The sequence below is a fragment of the Tenrec ecaudatus genome, chromosome 1 (assembly GCF_050624435.1).
Source record: "Tenrec ecaudatus isolate mTenEca1 chromosome 1, mTenEca1.hap1, whole genome shotgun sequence".
NCBI classification, from domain to species: domain Eukaryota; kingdom Metazoa; phylum Chordata; class Mammalia; order Afrosoricida; family Tenrecidae; genus Tenrec; species Tenrec ecaudatus.
The window spans coordinates 304013121-304025835 of record NC_134530.1 but is presented as its reverse complement, the minus strand read 5'-3'; positions in this window follow the sequence as shown (position 1 = coordinate 304025835).

The following is a 12715-nucleotide window of genomic DNA, read 5'->3' as shown; positions in this document are numbered from 1 at the left end:
TCCCCAGTTACCCCGGTGCTTGTCGAAAGCCTAGACTGCTTGAAGATTGCGTAGGCGTGTTTGTGAGCTGCTTCGTGGAGAAGTCTCTCCTTACTTTGGATGCCCTTTCAAAACCGTCCATTGATTTCAGCAATCATTGCTGGCCACTTGCCAGAAGACACTGTGTTGGGCTCTGGCGATTATGTATTAACCGCAGCAGCGGGAAGATGCACTTTGCCCATACATGCTCCACAGAAAACGTCCTACCCTTGGTAACGAAGGGCGCAGAGATGTTTGTGGTTGTGGCTGCTCTAAGGGAATTACCACAAATACCGTCGTAAATTCTGAAAGAAAAAAAAGTGAAACGACTAAACAAATGCCGTTGTCTTGATGAGTAAACTCAACTTCCTTGCTGAAATTCCGTGTTTGTATCCTATCAATTCGTAGCAGCGATGGCTATTTTCCAAAATCATTTGGGGGGGGGACCAAGACGCCAAGTTGTGTGACTCATTTGCCCAGGGATATGTTACATGAGGTAGACTGGTGTGGGCTCCTGCCTTTGATTTTTGTTATTTTTTTCCCTAGTTATCTCATTCGGATATTTGAATGAAAGATTCCTTTCTATGCTTCAGTCCTGAGGCGTTTTCACGAGGGCTTGAGCAATTGGTGAGGAAACGCGTTTCAAATATATTGCAATTCAGATGATCTAAACAAACTATGTGTAAATCACTGTGTGGGCACATGCGTGTATTGGAGCACTGGGTTATGTGAGAAGGTCTCAACAGTTTTCCTTCTCATTCAAAGTACTTTTTCAGAACATTGAAGAGTGAAAATTGCATAAGCGAGTGAGACGTTGTATGACAATCTTTTAAATGTAATTTTCCCCATTAGGCTTTCCAATAGGCACCCTTGGGTCACAAGATTTAAAACTGCAACTTCACATCACTGTCGCTTCAGGTTTCTGGCTGAGGGGAGAGGCCATAGACGGGTGGTGCCAGATTTCAGAGAAAGGTAGGCATTTGCTCAGGTCAAACCTAACTTGAAGTAGGACCAGGTTGCATATTGACTGTGAGTTGGACTGCGAGCCTCAAGGTCAGCAGTTTGAAACCACTAGCCCCCTCAAGGAAGAAAGCTGAGACTTTTTACTCTTGTAAGTAGCATTGGTCTCAGAAACGCATAGAGGCAGTTCTGCACGGTTCTGTCGGGTCACTCTGTGTTGGCATCGATGGGGTGACCATGTGTTTGTTGATTTGTTGACACTGTGCATGTGTAGCTCCTGTGAGAGGCTGCGGTCCTCATGCCTATACCCAAAAGATGACCTCGTTGGGAAGGAGGGTCTTTAAAGCCATTATCAGTTAAGGCAGCATCAGGCCCTACTGCAGTTATTGGTGTCATTTGTTGGGGAGTTGATGCTGAATCAGGGCAATGCCATGGGTGCCACGTGGAACTGCTCCATAGGGTTTTCAAGGCCATGACCTCTGGGGAAGCACAGTCCCACCTGTTTTCTGAGGTGGCCTGGGTGAATTCCAACTGCTAGCTTTGGGGCTAGGCGTCGGGTACTTACCCATTTGCACCACTTAAAGGCCCATCGTATTGTAGTAGGGTTTAAGAAGTTGCAGTTACAAGCCGACAGAGCCCCGGGGTTACCAGAGGCTGAACAAGGCACGGAGGACTCAGTCCTTGGAGCTTTGAGAGAAAATCAGGCTCAGCTGGTGCTCTGAATTTAGGACCCTAGCCTCCACAATGGCAAGAGAATCATTTTTAATCATTTTAAAAGATCATTTTCAGTTGGACAAGGAGTAAGAAAAGCCATTGAAGAATCAAAGCATCTGAATTGTGGCAAGGGCGAAAAATGTCAAAAGTATGGCGGACTGCCAGGGGAAGAAACAAATCCATCTTGGGCAAGTTCAACCACAGGCTCCTTAGAAGCCAGGATGGCTAGACGTGGTCTCAGGTGCCTTTGGCATCAGAAAGACCAGTCCCTGGAAAAGGACATCATGCTTGGTAGAAGATCCTCAAAGAGGTGGGTTAACACAGCAGTGGCTCAAACATGACCTTTTCGAAGCTGGCCGGGACTGGGCAGAGTTTTCCTCCATGGTGCACGGGGTTGCTATGAGTTGGACCAGCTCTCAGGGCACCCAGTAGCGACAAGAGCATCGTGGCATTGTGTCATGGAAGCTCTAGGAAACCAATAGCTGCTAATTGGGTTGCTGTGGAGGAGGCTCTCTGGGCGGCCAGATAGTCCAAGACAAGACCCCCTCCCCTCCGACCACAAAGCCACTCTGTATGAGCAGTGCACACGCACTGCTCAGGGATTTGTTTCTCTGGGCTCAGGGACCAGACATGTTGCAGGTGTGAGTCATGATGCTGGCATTCGCTAAATTAGCTGCAGAAGCTACAGGCTGTATTTGCTCTCCTTACGGAACCCTTGCTTCAGCAGAGAGCCCAGCTTGCCAAACAGGACTGGGTGATTCTGAACCTGAAAAAGACCATTTCTGGGTTGACAGGACAGAATTTGTTCATCACGCCGTATCAACTCGATTGCAAACCACAAAGGAATAATTGCCTTCTCATAACTTTCAGACACAGAGATGCCAAACTCCTCCCTGGAGAATGGTGCCCAAAGCAATGTGTCTCCTATTGCAAATTGCATTCACTCTAGACTGGTCTCGCTTGTGCTATGCTCTTGGTCGGGAAGGCTGGGGCTGTTCACCTTCAAGCTGTAACCTGTGTAATTATCATAAAGATAAAGCCAACAGATAGAAGCAGAGCGCTTAAGGTGACTAATTGAGGTTTCACCTCTATGCCTTGCTCCTCCAGCACAATCCTACTGAAGCACCAGGGGAAGAGAGCCTTTCCCCCCAGCCCAGCGGGTGATCTCGCTGCTCTGGAGGTGGCCCTGCCTGGTGCCTGTTTTGTGAGGTGTACCCCTAGGGGCAAAGCAACCAAGTGGGTTGTTTGTCACTTTCTGGGTGGTAGGAGTTGTGCCAGCTTCTGGGGCAGACTCATAAGCAAGGGGGAGGGGACCCTTGCCAACACCCCGCAGGCTGGCTAAAGAGCTCATTCAGCAAGCTGTCCTTTCAGTATCCGAGCATCTCACTAAGATATTTCCCCCCCTGGGGGAACTATAGGTATTTCTTTTTTTTTTTTTAAGTGGCTCAAGAAAAGTCAACAGAAATGTGATGAAAATATGACAATCTTTATCCCTATGGTAGCTGTGGAAACCTGGGTGGGAGTAGCACATACAAGAGCAGAAAGAATTACTAGGCACTTGATGTTAAGGCTGGAGCCCTGGTGGCATAGTGGTTAAGCACTGGACTGCTCACCACAAGGTCAGTTTTTCAAAACCACCATTCTCTCTAAGGGAGAAAAGTGAGGTTCTCTAGTCCCCCAGAGACTGACAGCCTCCAAAACCCACTGGGGAAGGTCACCGTTTCCTATGGGACATCTGTGAGTCAGACTGGACTCCATGGTGGGGAGCTGATGTTCAGGCCCAAGGGTATTGTGGGCTTTCATTTCCTGGCTGTGAGAAAGAACGTGATGAAGCATGACTTGTCTACAACTAGCAAGTTAAAGGCAGCCTGGGAAAAGCACACAAAGAGTGATGTATTCATTCACTCAGAACAGGAAACCTGCCATGAGCCAGGGTCCCTGAGTGGCACAAATGTACGGACTCAACTACTACTCACAAGGTTAATGGTTCAAGCCCACCAAACAGCACCGTGGAACAAGGGTCTAGCGATTAGCTTCTGGAAATTGTATAGCCAAGAAAACCCCATGGTTCTCAGGCCAACTCTGTAACAGATAGGATCAGAGTTTACTCAATAGCCACAAGGGATTTTTGTGGTGGTGGTGGTGGTTGTGATGGTGTTTTGGTTTGTTTGTTTGGTCATGAGCTAAGCATGATTGTTATGGAGAATAAAAGATGCCAGAATTCAAACCTCTAGTCATTAGGTGTTGACCTGCAATCTCATGGTCAGCAATTCGAAATCACCATCAGCTCTGAAGGAGAAAGACTGGACTTTCTATTCAAACAGTTACAGTCTCAGAAAACCATGGAGTGTGGTGGGGGGTTGGGGTGGGCACTATGAGCCAGCATTGACTCAATGGCAGTGAGCATTCACCTTACTCATAGTCGACCTACCATGGAATTCATTGGCCACTTGTTGATGTTCTTCATCATCTTATATTTGCTTGTTTTTAAATAACACATTGCAGTTTGAAAAGTTTGATTTTACAGCTTCATATTGCATAGACAAGAGGCTAGACACTAGGCACCTGCTATTCTTTGCAACTAATTTCTTTTTAAAAAATCATTTTATTGGGAGCTCGTACAACTCATCACAATCCATACATCCATCCATGGTGTCAAGCACATTTAAATATTTGTTGCCATCATCATTCTCAAGACATTTGCTTTCTACTTGAGCCCTTGGTATCAGCTCCTCATTTCCCCCCTTCCTCATGAACCCTTGCTAATTTATAAATTATTATTATTTTGTCATATCTTTCACTGTCTGATGTCTCCCTTCAGCAACTACTTTCTTAATGGGCCGTCTCAGAGATGAGCTGGGTCAGCTCTTCGTGGGCATACGATGCTGCTGGCACGTGGCTGCCATCCTGTCCCAACTCCGCATCCACAGGGACTTAGAGACAGATGAAAGTAGGACCCATGGAAGCCCATCAGAAGTCGCTGTCGGGCCGATTTTATTCAGATGCTGTAGGTCAGTGAGCGCCTTGGTGTTATAACGGTTTTGTGGTTGGGCTAGAATTCGAAAGATCAGAGGTTCCAAACCACCAGTGACTCCTCAGGAGAAAGACCGGGCTTTCTATTCCCATAAACAATTACAAGTCTCAGAAACTCACGAGGCCATTCTACCCTGTCCTATAGAGTTGCTATGATGTGGCATTGACCAGGTGGCAGTAGTAGGTCAGTGAATCTTCCAAATAAAGCCATTCATCCACATTCTGCTTAATGAAAGGGTGCCCTTCGATCAATTGCTACGGAAAGCATATGTCCTGAAACGATATGAAGAGCAAGCATAGCCCAGCTGTGAAAGCGCTGCCCTACCAACGTTTCCCTTCTCCTCGGAACACGGATTCTTCTTACCCAAGAGCACTGCATTGGGACGTCGTGAGGAAGAGAAGAATCAAGAGGCAGTCTCTCGACCATTGTCCATTATCTGGGATGAAAGAAGCGATGAGACAGGAGGAAGGGAAGTGAGGATTGCGTAACTGTCTCAGTCAAAAGCGATTGCTTTGTAAGCTGCAGACAGGGCATCTTGAAATCCTACTCCGAATTTGCATGCTGTTTTCTGAAGTTCCGAAAAGGGAAACAAAACAACCCATCGGGCCCAAATCTGCATAATGCGATTCATGGGAAACAAGTAAGATAAAGATTTCTGTCCATCCAGTCCTATCCCATCAGCATTTGTCACGTGACAGAGGCTGTACTGGTGCTGAGGGCAAAGGATCACGTGAGAGACTGTACCGGTTTTTAGGAAGTTCGAAGTCTACTGGAGGACGGTAGCATGAGCAGAACTACTGTAAGCTAAAAGAAATGCCCCCTCAGTATAGGCGTCGGGTCAGATTCTTTCCTGAGGAAATGTTCTGCTTGGATGGACAGTTGAGAATGGAAGAACATAGCCAAGCAACAATGTGTGGGTCCCACACTGCTTGAAAGGGAGAGTAGAACTTAAGCCCTCGAGGCGTGGGCAGCGGTGGCTCAGGGGTAGAATTCTTGCCTCTCCTCCTGGCGACCCACGTTCACTTCCTTGCTCATGCACTTCATAGTCCGCCACCGCGCACCTGTCAGCACAGGCTGTGTGGTGCTCAGAGCGGAGGAGGTTTCAGCAGAACTTTCTGATCTAGACGGACTAAGAACAAAGGCGTAGTGATCTACTTCTGAACACCAACCCTTTGTATCGTAGTTGCAGGCCAGGGTGAAGTTTAGCTCTCTTGTGGGTGAGTTCTCAATGGGTGAGCTCAGCTGGAAGAAAGCTAAAATCAGGAATAGATCTTATTAACTGGAGCAGGGGTCCTCAAACTATGGCCCACGGGCCACATGCGGCCCGCCGAGGACATTTATCCGGCCCGCAGCTACATGTCCTACTTCAAAATAAGATATGTGCAGTGTGCATAGGAATTTGTTCATAGTTTTTTTTTAAACTATAGTCCGGCCCTCCAACGGTCTGAGGGACAGTGAACTGACCCCCTGTTTAAAAAGTTTGAGGACCCCTGAGAGAGTGCTTTGCTTTTCAACTCCGCCGGGGAATTTGTGTTGGGATTGAGGGAAATAAGAACATCTAATTTGATAGTTTCATTTACGTTGAGGGAGAAGCGGCTCCCACAAAAGCAGGGTTAAGGAGCGGAGCCTGGATGAGGCTGTGAAGTAGACCCGGGACAGGGTCCCGCCCCAGGAAAACGATGAGGCCATTTGCTCTCCGAACTACCGACAGAAGCCCAGATAGGGTGAGTCAGAATGGACTCAGTGGCAGTGGGTTTGAGGCCAGCTGTCACGCGATGACTTTACACAGTTGCCTTCGGTCTTGATACGTTCCTCAGACACTCTGTGGTTTGAGTTCAGACCCCAGCAAATATCACCAGAAAGCCAGTCGCACATATGTTTGTTTGTCTTGCTTTTCCAGTGCACGTAAAAGTGATGTCTGCACTCTGCCGTAGGCTGCTACGTGTGCCGAAGTGTTGTGAAAATGAGCAACATGCGCCACGTGGGCGTGTAGTCAGCGAACGCTGTCGGATGACGTGACACCCAGATGGGCGCAGACCTTCAGTCCATAGGAAGCACACAGTGAAGCATGGTAAAGTGAAGCCGAACCGCGCCAGGCGTGCCTCCCGTCGCCCCCTTCAGTTCTCACAAAGGAGACTTCCCGCCAAACGGGTGATGGCCCAGGATTGTGCACATCTTTCCTGGGGAATGCAAAGTATCATCTAAAGTCCACAGAGAGCCGTGTGGTGACATAGGGGTGACACGTTCAGCTGTTAGCTGGAAGGTTGGTGGTTCAACCCCACCAGTCTCTCCACAGGAGGAAGATGTGATCACCTGCTTTCGCGTGGAGATTCCAGGCTTGAAAGCAGCCTGCAGCAGATCGACACTGTCCTAGGAGGCATCTTTGGGTCAGAATCACCTTGAGGGCCTTGGGCAGGGTTTGGATTTGAAGAGCACCCTGGGATGGTGGGAGGAGGGAGTGCTGCAAATGGGCCCATCACCAGTAACTATAACTAACCTGGTCATCCATCTAAATTGCTGAAAAAGGCTCTTTCCTGCGCGCCCAGGTTTCACCCTCGCTCTCCAATGGTTTTATGACCCACCAATTGGCCAACCATGTCCTTTCAAAGCATATGTCTGATGACACCACACCGAGGCTCCAAAATCGCCATGACGGTTATTTCATTGAAAGCAAACCTCACTTTCCTAACCATGGCCCGCAGGCCTTGCTTGATGACTTTCTTTCGGCGTCCATCTCCAGCGGAGGTCTCACTGGTTTCCTCCTCATTGCTATTGTGGCTGGTTTCTTGAACCGTGTTCTCCTGCCGGAAAGTGCACCTGTGCTGTTTGCTCTGTTGGGGCAGTTCCCTCGGGCATTCACATAATCCGCTTCTCCCTTCTTGCCAGGCTTTGTGTGATTGTCATCTTATTGGTAAACCCAATGCCATTGAGTCAATGCTGGCGATAGTGACCTTTCAGACTGAGTAGATCCGCTCCGTGGGGTTTCCAAGACAGTAAATCTTCACGGGAGCAGAGAGCTTCATCTTTCTTCCAGGAAGCAGTGGCTGCTGGGGTTGAGTCGCTACCCTTGCCATAGGCAGCCCAGCACTTAAACTACGGTGTTCCCCAAGTTCCTTCTTATTGATCATGGCATTTCTAGTCCCCCTTTTCTGAATGATCATCCTTCTAGTACCATCCTCCTTCCCTTTAGCGGAATTCTTCTTCACGGTATTTTTCCGTGCCTTTGTTTCTTAGCTGATCTTCTCCCTCTGGGATGTAAATCCCAGGACAGCGGGAACTTTGTCAGGCTTGTCACTGGTGCATCTCCAGAGGGGCCGAGTCACTGGCAGGTGACAGATAATTCATAACGAAATGCTGAATGGTTGCGTGATGGAAGTTGTGCAAGAGGAGACCCTGGAGTGGGAAGAGAAGCTGGCATTAAAGCAAACCCTCAGCCAGCAACGAAGGTTTCCTTCGGGAATCCATGCCATCAGTGAGGGAGAACGGGTCTCTAGCGATGGAGAATTGTCTTCTATGTTCAGCTTGGAAAGGACCGGGAAATGCACCACTGATGAGTTTCATTTCCCCAAATATACTTTCCGAGGGAGGCAGAGGAGAGAAATGGATCTATCCTCTTCTCTGAACATATGTACATAGACTCTATTTCAAAACCAAACCCACTGTCTTTGAGGTGATTCCAACTCATAGACATTCTGTAGGATACAGAAGGACTGGCCCAGAGGGTTTTCAGAGGTGTGAATATTTATGGACTGTCTCGTCTTTCCTCTGCGGAGAGGCTGCGCCGTTCGAACTGCTAAGCTATTGGTCAGCAGCTGAGCTCTTTGACCTCTTCACCCCCCATGGCCACCAAGTCAATTCTGACGCAGAGTGACCCTGCCGGACAGGGTAGACGTACCCCTATGGGTTTCAGAGGTTGTAATTCTTTACCTCATCTTTCTTCTGTGAAGTACCTGGCGGTTTCGAACTGCTAATCTAGAAATTAGCAAGCCAACCTATAACCCACTACTAGGTCGCCCTCCCTTTCACCAATACCATTGAGTCAATGCCAACTCACAGCAACCCTATAGGCCAGGGCAGAACTGTCCCTGTGCATTTCTGAGACTGTAACTCTTTACTGGAGAGAAAGCCCTGATTTTCCCCTCCCCTCGTAAGGCTCCTGAATTAGATTTTACAGTGGGATTGCAAGCCAGTGAGCCCTAAAAAGACAGCTTCAGCACATGTGCACATTTCTCCTTGCACCAGATCTGTCAGTCCTCTCTGTGCCATGGTGCTCAGGCAACTCGCCATCCAGGTGAAGGATGAAAATGAAGGCAGGTGGCATAGGAGTATTTCAGACAAAATCATGAGTACCAAGTCAATGCCAACTCGTAACAACTCTATAGGATAGAATGTAATAGTCCCTGTTGGTTTCTGAGACTGTAAGTCTTTACGGGAGTAGAAGCCACATATTTCATCCCAAACATCTGGTGGTTTTGAACTGCTAACCTTGAAGTTAACAACACAAAGCATGGCCTACTACATCACCAGGATTCCCAGGGAATAGGAATAGGGTCCTAGAATTCAGTCACTTTTCACCACTAACAGACTCTCCCCAGGAGTCTCTGAGTGGCACAGACAGTTAAGCTCTCAACTACTAGCCACAATGTTGGCGGTTTGAACCCACTCAGAGGCACCTCTAAGGAAAGATTTGATAACTTATTTCCTGAAGGCGGCCTCTTTACTTTGAGTTGCAATCCATACTGAAAGACTGCAATTGTTAATCTTCCTCCTCATGGCTGGATCAAGAGGGACTATCATGCTAAATGAAGAAAAGGTTGAAGTTGTCAAAGATTGTGTCATACTTGGATCAATGCTCATGGAATCTTCAGTCAAGAGATCTAAATCCACAATCAATGCTCATGGAAGATCAAATCCACAATCAATGCTCATGGAAGCTTCAGTCAAGAGATCTAAAGGCAAATTGCATTGGGTCAATCAGCTGAACAGGAATGCTGAAAAGCAAGGATATTACTTTGAGGACTAAAGTGTGCCTGACCCAAGACATGGTATTTTCAATTGATTCATATGCATGTGAAAGGTGGATGTTGAATAAGGCAGACCAAAGAAGAATCGATGCATTTGAATGGTGGTGCTGGAGAGGACTGCTGAAAGTCCCTTGGGCCTGCTAAAAGAACAAACACATCTGTCCTGGAAGAAGTATGGCAAGAGTGTGCCTCATAGGCAAGGATGGCAAGACTTCACCTTAAATCCTTTGGACATATTGTCAGGAGAGACAGGTCCCTGGAGAAGGACAGCGTACTGGGTAAAGTGGAGGGAGAGGAAGGTCCTCAAGGAAATGGACTGTCACAGGGGCTGCAACAACGGGCTCAGGCATGAGAACAATAGTGAGGATGGTGCAGGACAGGGCGGTGGTTCATTCTGTTGTTCATCGGGCCCCTGGGGACCAGAACTAACTCAATGGTGCCTAACAAGAACACAGGTCACCGTCCTGAAGACCACAGACGCAGTTCTACTCTGCCCACATGAAGTCAGGATGAGCTGGAAGGAGGTCCACAACAACTACCAATAACATTGTTCCCCATCCTCTTCTCTCTAGTACTTTTCTTTGTACTCGCATAACCAACTGTGGGAAGAAATACTAGTTCTAGGCTATATCAGTTGCTTAGGTCTTTTTTTGATACATGAAAGATGCTTGAGACATAACATTTTCTTAAAATTTCTTCTAGTGCATTAGGTGAAACTCATCAGCTTTATATTCAACATTCCATACCTATTTTGTCTGAGCCACAACGTAAAGTAAGAAAATAAGAAGCTACACAATATTGGGGAAACTCACTCTTTTTTTAAAAAATCATTTTACTGGGAGCTCTTGCAGCTCTGATCACAATCCATCCATACATCCTGTGTGTCAAGCACATTTGCACAGAGAAGAGTAGAAAGCTCAAGTCTTTCACCTTTGGAGCTGCTGGTGGTTTTGAACTGCTTACCTTAGAGATAGCAACCCAATGCATAACATAAGGAAGCTTATTTGGGGGAGCAGGGGAAGGAAGTTCAGGAAGGATGTTCAAGAATTAGAACCTCAAATGTCAAAGGATACTCTGCAGCAAACTTCAAAGTCAGTTGATGGATTTTTTTTTTAAAAAAGGACAGTGGAATACAGCAAAAAATAATGGGATTGTGAAAAAACAGAGAGCTGTTCATTTTCGTAAGAGGTGAGTGTTGTTTTTTTTTTAAGATCATTTTATTGGGGACTCTTAAAGTTCTCATAACATCCCACACATTAATTGTATCAAGCATATTTGTACATATGTTGCCATCATCATTTTCTAAACATTTATATTCTAATTGAGCCCTTGATATCAACTCCTCTTTTTCCCCCTCCTTTTCCTCTCCCACCTTCATGACCCCTTGAAAAATTATAAATTATTATTATTTTAACATCTTACACCAACCGCTGTCTCCCTTCCCCCATGGTTTCTGTTCATCACCTCTGGTATGTGTGTGTGTGTGTGTGTGTATGTGTATATGGCTATGTATTGGTCATTTTGACCGGTTCCCTCTTCCTCCTCTTCTCTCCCCACCTTCCCCCTACCTTTCTGATATCACTACTCCCACTTCTTCTCCTGAGGGGTTTATCTGACCTGAATTCCATATGTCGTGAGCTCTTATCTGTACCGGTGTATATGCTCCAGTGTAGTCTGAAGTGAAAGACAGGACTGAGGCCATGATAGTGCGGGGTGAGGAAGCCTCAATGAACCAGAGGCATATTGTATGTTTCATCAGTGCTATACTGTACCTGGTTGACTCATCCCTTCCTTGTGATGCTTCTGTGAGGGGATGTCTCATTGTCTACAGATGGGTTTTGGTTTGGGTCTCTGCAATTTGTTTCTTTGTCTTGGGTCTTCTAATGCCTGTTACCTGATCCTATTGACACCTCATGATTGCACAGGCTGGTGTGCTTCTTCCATGTGGGCTTGTTGCTTCTCTGCTAGATGGTCGCTTGTTTACCTTCAAGCTTTTAAGACCCGGACTTTTGATAGCTGGGCACCATCAACTTTCTTTGCCACATTTGCTTCTGTACTCATTTTGTCTTTAGTGATCCTGCTTGGAGGGTGAGCATCACAGAATTCCAGGTTGTTAGAATTAAATGTTCTTGCATTGAGGGAGGGCTTGAGCAGAGGCCCTAGTCCATCCACTTCCTTAATGTATTACCATATAAATATATGTACATAAGCCAATACCTCTATTTCTGTGAATTAATATTTACATAAGTGCATATCTAGGTTTATACCTCTATCCATAGCTTTGCTTCCTAGATCTTTGCTCTGTTTCCGTGTAACTTCCTCCTGTCCCACCATCATGCTTGGTCCCTTCTGCCTCTTAGTAATTTCTCTCAGCTAGATTGCTGTTGCTCCAACACCCCCGGGATCTCTACGTCCTCCTTGTTGCTCATTTTAATTACATAGTTGTTCTCCTGTCCATGGCATTGTTTGCTCACCACTCCCTTCTCCCACCTTCTCCTATCCCCATGTCCCTCCGGAACCATGGGTCCCATTGCTTTCTCCTTGGACTTGCTTCCCATGGCTATCTTATATAGGTAGGCAAACCATTTGTTGAGTGGAATATATTCACATATCATACAACTTAATAGTTCAATTATATTAAGAAGCATTGTTCCATCATCAGCACAATCAATTTCAGAGCATTTTCTTATTTTTCCCCATTTGCCCACAACCTCTCCTGCCATATCCCTAGTTAAATATTATTCCAGTTACTGTCTCTTTAGCTGTACCTATCCTCAACTTCATAAACAGAGAAAATTGTACAAAACACAAACAGGCAGTAAGCACACAAAATAATAATAATGATGATGAAATAAAATAGAGAAAAACCTCAATCAAAAGGAAAGCAGAAAATAGTAAAAACTGAAACAGCTATTGAATGAAGGGGGAAGTGCAGAGTGGAGACCCAAGGCCCAAGTGTCGGCCA